Below are 10,200 nucleotides of genomic sequence, written 5' to 3'. Positions count from 1 at the left end.
GACTCCAGCAAATCGTCAGAAGAACATATATTCCTTTCTTGGAAGAAGTACGTTCTTTGACGTATTCTAGATCTTCTCCAACACTGGCAGGCAGTATTGCATTGACTAGGCCTACGTAAAATATTTTTGGTTAGCAATTTCCTTTCTTTGAAGGAATTGGACTGTAAACATATTAGCTAGCTAGCCCAGATCAACACTATAAACTGTAAATAATTATGTTTACCTTTTCTTATATACCAAGCCGTGGGAAATCCCAAATATTAATAGCCAAATGTGATCTTGGAAATTCCCAAGCCTTAATTATAACATTAACCTTTCTCATTACATCACTTTCTTAGGGGAATTCCATGACATCGTTTTCACTGTACAATCTAAGGGGACTTTCCAATTGTGCAACACACTGAAAAGGGGAAGTCCCAGTTCTATCCATTCAATTTGTTTTGCTCAATTTAAGAGGGGAATTCCCCCAAAATGTCATCACTCATGTAATTTTGTAAACATAGATAAATATTCAAATCAAATTACTCAGGGCACATCACACCCTCCCCCTTAAAAGAAGAAAGTTTGAATGTACTGAAAACTTTCTTAAATGTTTTCTTCTTTTACATCAACTTCAACATAATATTAACTTTGAGTGCTTAATTCAACATACACAGTTACTACTTGTCACACAAGTTCCTTTTTAAAGGAATTTTTGTTTGTCAGTTTTTATGCAATTCTGGACAAGGCATCAGCCATTACATTGTCTTTTCCCTTAATATGTTTGATGTCCAGATTGTACTCCTGCAAGGTCAAACTCCACCTCACCAGTCTTTGGTTTTTGTTCTTCATCCTGTTGATGACGGTGAGGGGATTGTGATCTGTGAAAACAAGCACAGGGTATAATGTGGTACCCAAATGCAAATCAAAATGTAGCAATGCTACTAGCAATGCTAGACACTCATTCTCAATTGTGGAGTAATTTCTTTGGTGCTTGTTGAACTTCCAAACAATGGTAATTACTCAATCAAAACCTCACGATACAGCTTCTGTATATACCTTCAAGAGGACGCTATTAAATAGAACTGTTTTGGAACCTATTTCGCATGTTTTCAAAATGTTCAGATGAATAAGAAACATCTAATTTACGAGTAAATCCTTGGATTCGTGGGTAAAGCCGAATTCGTGGGTAAAGCTATAAGTGCTATAGTACCGTTTGGGGTTTGCGTTTCGTAAGTGCATAAACTAAAAGTACTGTAAAAATTATAGCATACCCATGGCTTGAATATGTGCTGATTTAGATTTTAAAATAAATGTTCTCCTTGTTTTTCAAGGTTAGCATCTATTCGGGATTCGTGGGTATCAAAAGTTGAAACCGTCGTAGATTTTTTTTTAAAGCGGTGAATGTATTTATACGATTTACAATCTTAAGCGCTTGTCAAACTAAATTCAGTGCCCAAGGTCATTAAATGTTATATTAAGTTATGGCAATTATATTTGCTGGACTCGTGGATAACATTTGATACGTGGGTAACGTCAAATATGATTTTTGTGGAATTTTATGGGTAAAATGTATTTGTATAAAATAATTACTTGGACCTCAGAATTATAGTACGAAACTACGTTTCATGATATAGTCATTTATGGCATATTCACTTAACATTTTTCAGAACAATCATTTTATTTTTGATACGCGGGTAACAAAATTTTTAGCCAAATTGACTTAATGGCCTCTAGGGTCCACAAACTTTGGTGGAACTCAATCATTTTACATATGATGAGAGATCATGCAAACTTCTTCCTAACGGTAATAATTTCATTTTGATGGAAGGACATTCAATGACATATATGGTGCTTAATCTTTGAATTCGTGGGTAACGCCACGCCAATTCATTTAAGTCACCATAACTTGTCCCCTGGTATGACTTGCTAGTAAAGGCCTATATGCTCAAAGAGAGCACATTGGACGTGACATGATATGCTCCATCAATAACGTAATTTCCTTTATTAATGACATTTTAGAGAGAATTTTGTCCCTCTTTCGCTGGAATTGACCACATGCGCTTCACATCCCTCTATGTCTGCCACAATTTGGTTCTCTGAAATGTTGCTGGCGCGTTTTCAACCCGAATGGCATAACTTTGGAAACAGTACTTTGTATCTTCCTGCAATCAGGGCTTATCTGTGACTATTGGGTCAGGAAAAATCTCCCCCCCCCCTGCCAAATCATTTCCTAGCAACATGGACACTCCCTTGACTGGCAATTCGTGTCTAACTCCTATGGTTACCGGACCAGAAACCAAGTCAGATGTCAAGTTAATTTTGTGGAGAGGTACATTAAGTATTTCCATCCCAATACCCTGGATCAAAGCATTACCAGCTGAACTATCCTCATTAAAGGGCAAAGTTCCTTCCAGAATCATAGACCGTGCACAACATGTATCTCGCACTATCTTAATGGGCTTTGGACTACCATTATCACCTAGTGATACTACTCCCTCTAACACAAATGGTTCAAATTCCTCACACACATCGTCTGTGTCACCTCCCTTTTGTGGGAATTCTTGTTTCTTGATTTGACTGACTTGTTTCTTTGACTCAAGTGACACTGCACATCCTACAGTATTACTAGTAGGGTGGTCACATGAAAATTTCAAACCCACCCCTGGAATTACTTTTTTGTCAGGATTGTTCCTTCTGCAAAATGATTTTAAAAAGCTTTTGAATCAACTCAATTGGACAATCCGTTGCGAAGATACAGCCTTTTAAAGATTCACAAAATTGGCCATTTTTACCCCATTTTTAGGAAAATCCTGATTTTGTCATAAATTTGCATATTCATGAAGCGATAATTGTGGGAATAAAGCCAAAGAAGGCATGAGATGTATTGTTTTTGTTTATTTAATGTTCATTTATGCAAATATTATAAATCCAGGTTCATAATTGCTATATTTGCTTCTTTACAACATTTTTAAAATGGCTGAAATCACAAAAATAACTCTTTTGCCAGGACTTTTAAGGTAAATATGTGTGATTTTCACCAATGAGGGCGCTATGATGTGCCAATTATGACCTTCAAATGCCTGTATTTCCTCAACTACACAACCAAATTGTCTGATGTTTGCACAGGATTTTGCTCTGAGGGTCTAGATTGTAAAACTGAATATAGCCGCATAATTGTACATCTTTGTGAAAATAGTTTTATTTGATGACAAAAATTTATTTTGTGCGTAACTTTTTTATGCGTGACCGTACAAAAATGCTATTTCACCTTCATTACGAGCAGAAAATTTTCTATCTAATTAGGTAGTCAGGTTTGCACAGAAGTTACTAGGAGACAAATTATATGGAATTCAAAATGCCCAAAAGTTTTCCAACTGCTGCAGAATCTGTTACAATTTCCACCATACATTTGTGTATGTAGGCAGGGGTACACACAATAGCTAGCATTGTGGCCACCCTATTACTAGCAGTTTGCTGTTGTTTTTGTGCGTCTTGTTTGGCTTTTAAGGTCCGACACGTGGTCACTGTATGTCCTGTTTTCTTACAGAAACTGCAAATTAACTGGGATTTAAATCCAGTCCAACCTGTTGGTTTGCTACCTGAACTCCATGGGGTCTCTCTAACACCAGCACTATGCTGTGAATTAGACTGAGATCTCCCTTCTTGTGTACCACCCTGATTTGCTCTAGGTTGGTTATGGCTGAGTAAGTCTCCCTGGCCTTCCCCACAAAACTACTTTGTAAAAGTAGGGTCCAATGCTCTTTAGGCCATTTCAAATTTGTAGCTACCTTTTTAAAATGTTGGAAGTACTCGTCAGCATCTTTTTCTTTGAATTTAGGCACCTTAACATACTTTGTAACATCAAATTTCCATTTCTATTTTCCTCAGTTCTAATTTAATTTCCAACTTTTTCAATTTAACTGCCGAGTCCCCACCGATTTCAGTTTCGACCTCTTTTCTCTTGCCCAAAAAAGAATCCTCAAAATACTCTTCATCAACCAAAACCTCAATCAAGGCACATCACAATGTCTTGTAGGAGTTTAGTCGTGGAAATTATAGTTAGGGGCTATGTGTCATTTCGTGTGGACATTTCGTGCAGGGGCTATTTTAACGTGCCTCCTGACACGTTCGTACAGTGAGAATAAAATCCGTGCAGTGAGAATTAACAATCCGTGCTTAAAATATTTCAAGTTTCAGCCCGACAAATATTACTAGGAAATTAAAGAAGCTCCTCCACAAAGTTAGACTGATGGAGTCGGAAAATTCCAAAAAGGTATAATTTGTGGTAATCAGTCGAACATTCATTTTTCTGGCAACGCCCAGGTTTTCGGTCACTCGTGGGGGCAGCCTCGGGACGAGCAGATACGGTAGGCGATGAGGGGGAGGGGAACAGAGTGGCTCCACACTGCTTTAATTTACCAGACTAGCCAGTTCTAAATTACCCTGTGCATCTTACATTTTATAATATAAATAACTGCCCCTTGTTAATACAACAAAACCACCTTGATTTTCGGTTAAAATATAAGTTTTCGCAAATGTCCCAGTTAATCGGGCCAAAAATTATGACCACCAGGGACATTTTTTTTATCGCTGCCCATTGCTGAGATACACCGCTGGGGACTAGAGTCAAAAGCAAGGACGTAGCCTGTAATGGCATGCCAGCCATATCATGGGGGGGGCATGCAGCTTGATAATATCCTTTGGATCAAATCAGGACAAGGTCGACAACAAATGTAGTGCAGTTGATCTAGACCTCTTCTTTTAGATCCATTTATGACCAAGATTTGCTTTCATTATGGCCACATTGGTGTGAAAAGAACATAAATGTGCAGTTTTCTTCAACATGCTCAAGGAAATCTCTTTTAAGACTATAGTAAAAAACACTTAAAGTTTTCACGCTTATTCCAAGGAAGATGGAGATTATGAGAGTATGTTTAACTCTCTTCACGCGGGTGTCGACTGCAGACGACATGTTTCAAAAAAAAATTTAAAATTCAAAAATTTCAGAAATGTAAATTTTCATGACCATATTTGGAATCGTCATGACAAATGCATTAAAATGAGTACAAACAAGCCTAGTATTGGTTCAGTAGTTCTTAAGATAGCTCTTGATATTTTGAGAAAATAGAGACTTTGCGGAATGAAGTTACTTTAACTGGAACGGCAACTTCAGAAATATCGATTGGATTTCTTGCTCAAATGTACTCCAACGCGAACGTATGGTTGGTTACTGCAACAACAGCGTCTTGTCGCTTAAACTCGGGACATGTGTATCAACGTGCGATCAAAAGAAGGGTATGTGTAAGAGCTTGTAACTGACTACATCCAAATGTCTCTCTTTTGTTTAGTCAAGTGGTTATTAGTCCCACTTCAAGACAAAAGACTCTACCTTAAGAGCTTCGTTTGAGTAAACATGAATGAACTCGCGATACCACTCAACATGGCGTTAATCTCCTTATCATATTATTTTGAAACTAGCTAGGCCCTATACGTTTCAATTAATATTCTTACGATAGTTATAGGTCTATATATATAATACTATTTAATAAAGGCTCGTCAGCTTTGTCAATTTCATATTCCAATTTACTTCGCAAAGCCTAATGAAATACATATTCTTTATTTCTTTCCCCTCCTTCTGAATCTCTCTCCCCCTTCCCCTCCTGTTTCCCCTTCCCTACATTCTCCTTATTTCCCCCCTCCTTCTCCCCTCTATCTGTACTCGCTCTCTCAAACTTGACCCTCCTATAATTACCCACTCGCACTCCTGTTTCCCCCTCCCCAGTGATTTTGTCAGGGTTTTTCTGTTAGGAGGGCGTGGGCCGATTCTCAAAGGAAACGTTTTTACAAAATGGGCTTAAAATGGCAGAAAAAGGCCTAAAAGCGTAAAATAGCACGACGGCCAGCATCCAAAAGGGGAGGGTCAAGAAGGAAGACAAGCTGGCCCACGGGGGAGCCCCCCCCTTGGCTACCAGCAAAGCACCTCCCTGTCCACTTCCACTGCCCTCACTCTCCTCCTCCCTACCCCTCTCTTACCAGGCACAACCTATGACATGTTATGTATAAAAATGTTATGCACCTGCTTTACTCTTCCAGAAGTATCGTATAGACGAATCCAAATACACGCATTCCTACACCTGACTAGCAGCCTTTAGTTGGGTAGCCGTCGCTACAATGCACTCAAAATGTGAAATGATTCGGCCTTACCGGAAATTTTAAACCGCATTCCATCACCCGTTTTACACCTTCCGCGAAAACACAGGTAGACAAAAGAATAACACAATACAGTTCCCTTCGACAAAACACACAGCATGGTCTATTCGTTGTTGAAGTGACATAATAATCGGATTAACTATACGCGGTATCTATGCATTGATGTACTTGCGAACAAAAGGACTATGTATATGAATAGATGCGACGGGATTATCTCCATTATATATATTATTAGCTATTATTCTATTAACCCTCCTCGTCCTTGCATCTTCTCTAGGTGTTAGGCGGCTTTTATTTGCACAATTGGACGCTCAAAACACCAGGTTGGTGCTAGCGGCTACCCAAAGATGTCCGACCAAATCCTGACCATGACTTGGCTACTTGGATTCGTCTATACTGCTGGCTCAAGTAAAACCAGACCATTTTACGGGAACTTTATCCCCTTGGCGTTGAAGTCAAGCTAAAAACTTGGTTCCGCAAGCTGATTTGGTGTACGCCATGAGCACACACAAAATTATATATCAAGTGTGACGTTTGGAACAAAAATTATTTTGATCTAATTCAATCAATAATTTTCAGCAACATGTAGCATGTTTTTTACCCAACCAAATTAGATTTCCAATAATTGGTCTATTAACTGGATAATACATAAGTGGTAATTATGTAGTCTATGAGGAAATAGGCAAACTATTGTTCTAAATTATGACGTTTTTCATCATAATTTACGGCACACTATAGATTCTCGCGTTAACTTTAACTTCAAGCGGCTTTAATGGCAGAGTGGTTTTGAATACATAATCCTCTATAATCCTCTAGACGTTAAAGTTTGTGGTTTCTAACTTCATTTCGCAAGGTCTCTATTTCAAAACTTGAACTTTTTCCGCGCGCATGGCTAGCATGCAGAGCATTAAGGCATGAAATTTACCTTGATGTTGATTATTACCATTTATTGTATTATAATTAACTAACCAACCTCTTGCTCAATTTATTGAAGAAAATTCATGGGAGCAAATCAGTTGTCTATCTTTGCCAGAGGTGGGATTAGGCGCATTGTATCCATCCCACCTGAAATGTGAAGCGAGTGTAGGGCGGACGCCCGTATCAACCAAAATAAAAGTGGGTAGTTGCGGGTCTTGTGATGCACCCCCACAAAAACAAATCCACTTTTCCGATTCAAAATATCAAAGAAGGTCCAAATTAAAAAGAAGAATTAACAAAGGGACCACTTTTCACGCTAAACTTGTCAAAATAGCCCACAAAAGTTCATTTTTGGACGTATATAATCCACTTTGTGCATGCAAGTGAGCTTTTGCAGGGAAAAGGTCCACATTTTGGGAAAAATCCTGCCTAGTCTAGATTTTTTTTGAGAGTTGCACATTTGGGGCGCCGAAGGAGTGAAGGAATCGTAACATTTTGGAAAAGGAGGGCCAAAATTGCCCATTATGTAGTATATCGAGTCATTGTTGTTTCTACTTTTTGGATGTTCTATAGTTATATCAAAAAACTAAAGGTAATAAGTCAATCGCCATTTTGTGAAACATAGGCTAGCAATATAAGAGACCTAAGAGAGGAAATGGCAAACAAATTCATTCAACTGACTTCTCCCTATCTACTTATTATTACGCTTTCAGAGAAATTTCCCGCTCATAGAGCCAAACTGTTGGTTCTTATAATCCTAAGCCCGCGAAGCGCGAGAAAAATTTCAATTTGAATGTTTGGTCGTGCAAATTAATTATAATGTTGCCTTATTCAGGCTTATTGTGAAAATGCGAACATCATTTAATATTTTTAACTGAATAATACATCCGACGCCACTATCGATCATACATAAACCAAATCTTGGCCACTTGATTACACATCACTTCCTCACAGTGAGTTTGGGGGCCATAAAATATTGGCCTGGTCCAGGGACCCAAAAATGTAAATCCGGTCCTGAATATTTTGGACAAAAGAAAAATATCTACCCACCCAAAGTTAAATAGCTTGCATTTATGAAAGCACAAACAGTCACGTTTTGAAAGAATATAATTTCACAAGCATTTCTCGAAGATAACTCGGAACCACATTGTAAATAACCAAAGACTTTAGCATTACTTATTATATTGCTTTTTCAAAAGCTAAAAAGAAATACGGAGCACCGTGAGGCATTATCAAATCAATTCAATCAAATAATTCAATCTGCGATATCTGCGACATTGAAGTTAAACAGCATGAGCAATAATGCAAAGACTCAAATACTTGCTAGATAAATAATTGCCAGATAACCCAGTGTATGAAGTAAACGCACTAACTGAATAGAGCGATTGTTCACGTCGTATATTGGGTTATATGCTACGGTTATCAAATTTAACATTGAGTACTATAGACATAGGTAGCCATATATCACATTTAACATATTTTTAGGTTTTTTTCCTGAGGCGAGAAGACTAATATTCCTGTCTTCAAATGTTAGTGACATTATACATTATAGATGGATGAGGAAATAGAAAAAGGAGCGGTAAGTCTTTTGCTACCAGAAGATTTGAAATTGAACTCGCCCTTATGATTACAGCGTGTCCTTCAATTTTCAACAAGAATCCCTTTTATATGAATCTTGCTCCTTTAAAGCCATAATGTACGACTTCCGTCAAAATTTTAATTTTGTTATTTTTAATTCAAAATGTTGAAATAATATTAGTAATAACTGCCGGGAAGGGTTGCTGTACATTGAAAAGGAATTTAACAAGGAAAAGTGAGAAAAAAACCACTGCTTATTTTTTTGCCATTTAACATGCAGCTCTATGGGAGGACATGAAGTCATAATAAAAAAAATTATGACTTTATGTCGAACTTACAAATATGCAACAAAAAAATCAAGTTTAAAAAATTTACTAATTTCATATTATAAGATTGTACATTATGGCTTTAACAAACTGTATCACCATTTTTGTATACTGACACAAAAACCGCTGCCCCAGGAGGATATCGGAAGCATCGCATAAATACGCATCAGTGCAATCATTGTGTTGCGAGAATATACAGCGTTCATTAACGGTATTGCAAAAAGTGGAAAAACTACAGTGATTGCAACATTGTATACATTGTATACGAGGGGCGCTCAGTATGTAATGAGAGTTAACTTGTAACCCCATATATGGATTATTTTCATGGCATTTCTCTACTATGATCACATAAACACTGTATACTTTTGTCTTTCAAACAATACATGTAAAAATTATGTCACACACTTGATTATGTAACAGCATTAGCGTAAAATCAATGGTGTATAGTCACTGGCTGAAAATGAGTCGTTTTTGTTAAGGGAAATAAGAGGCTGAAATGAGGTATTGTTGTATATTCTAGATTTTCTCGCGAATTAAAGTAGGCCTACCGTATGTAGAGTGCTGCCGTTTGGAATAGTTGTAGAACACAAATCTCCAGCTTATGAAACCATCTTTGTTGGGCTATATAGGTTTTAGTTTATTTATAATGTGTGGTCAAATGTGTGTTATTTTTGACCAAAAAAACCCATGTTTTTATTTCTAGGCCTATAAACATTTTGATATTGCCAACAATAGCAAACGTGGAAATTTACTTTTTTTCTGCCATCCTGTTCTGTTGACTAATCCCCAAACATTTAAACGGGAGTCTCACTAGAAAATATTTGAAACCGCGATTAAAATATAGCTGTTACTATTGTTTCATTTATACAAAAAGAAGTGACACAGGGAGAGAGAATTTTTTTAAATTTCTGTTCATTTGAAGTTGAAATCATCCATAAAAACTCATATGCATTATTAAATTTCTATTTACATGCGATATCTGCGACATTGAAGTTAAACAACATGAGCAATAAAGCAAAGACTCAAATACTTGCTAGATAAATAATTGCCAGATAACCCAGTGTATGAAGTAAACGCACTAACTGAATAGAGCGATTGTTCACTTCGCATATTGGGTTATAATTAGGCTAATTGCTACGGTTATCAAATTTAACATTGAGTACTATACATAGGTAGCCATATATCA

This window comes from Amphiura filiformis, chromosome 6, assembly GCF_039555335.1.
Source record: "Amphiura filiformis chromosome 6, Afil_fr2py, whole genome shotgun sequence".
NCBI lineage: Eukaryota > Metazoa > Echinodermata > Ophiuroidea > Amphilepidida > Amphiuridae > Amphiura > Amphiura filiformis.
The sequence above is the reverse complement of the archived record's forward strand: the minus strand, read 5'-3'. Positions refer to the sequence as shown.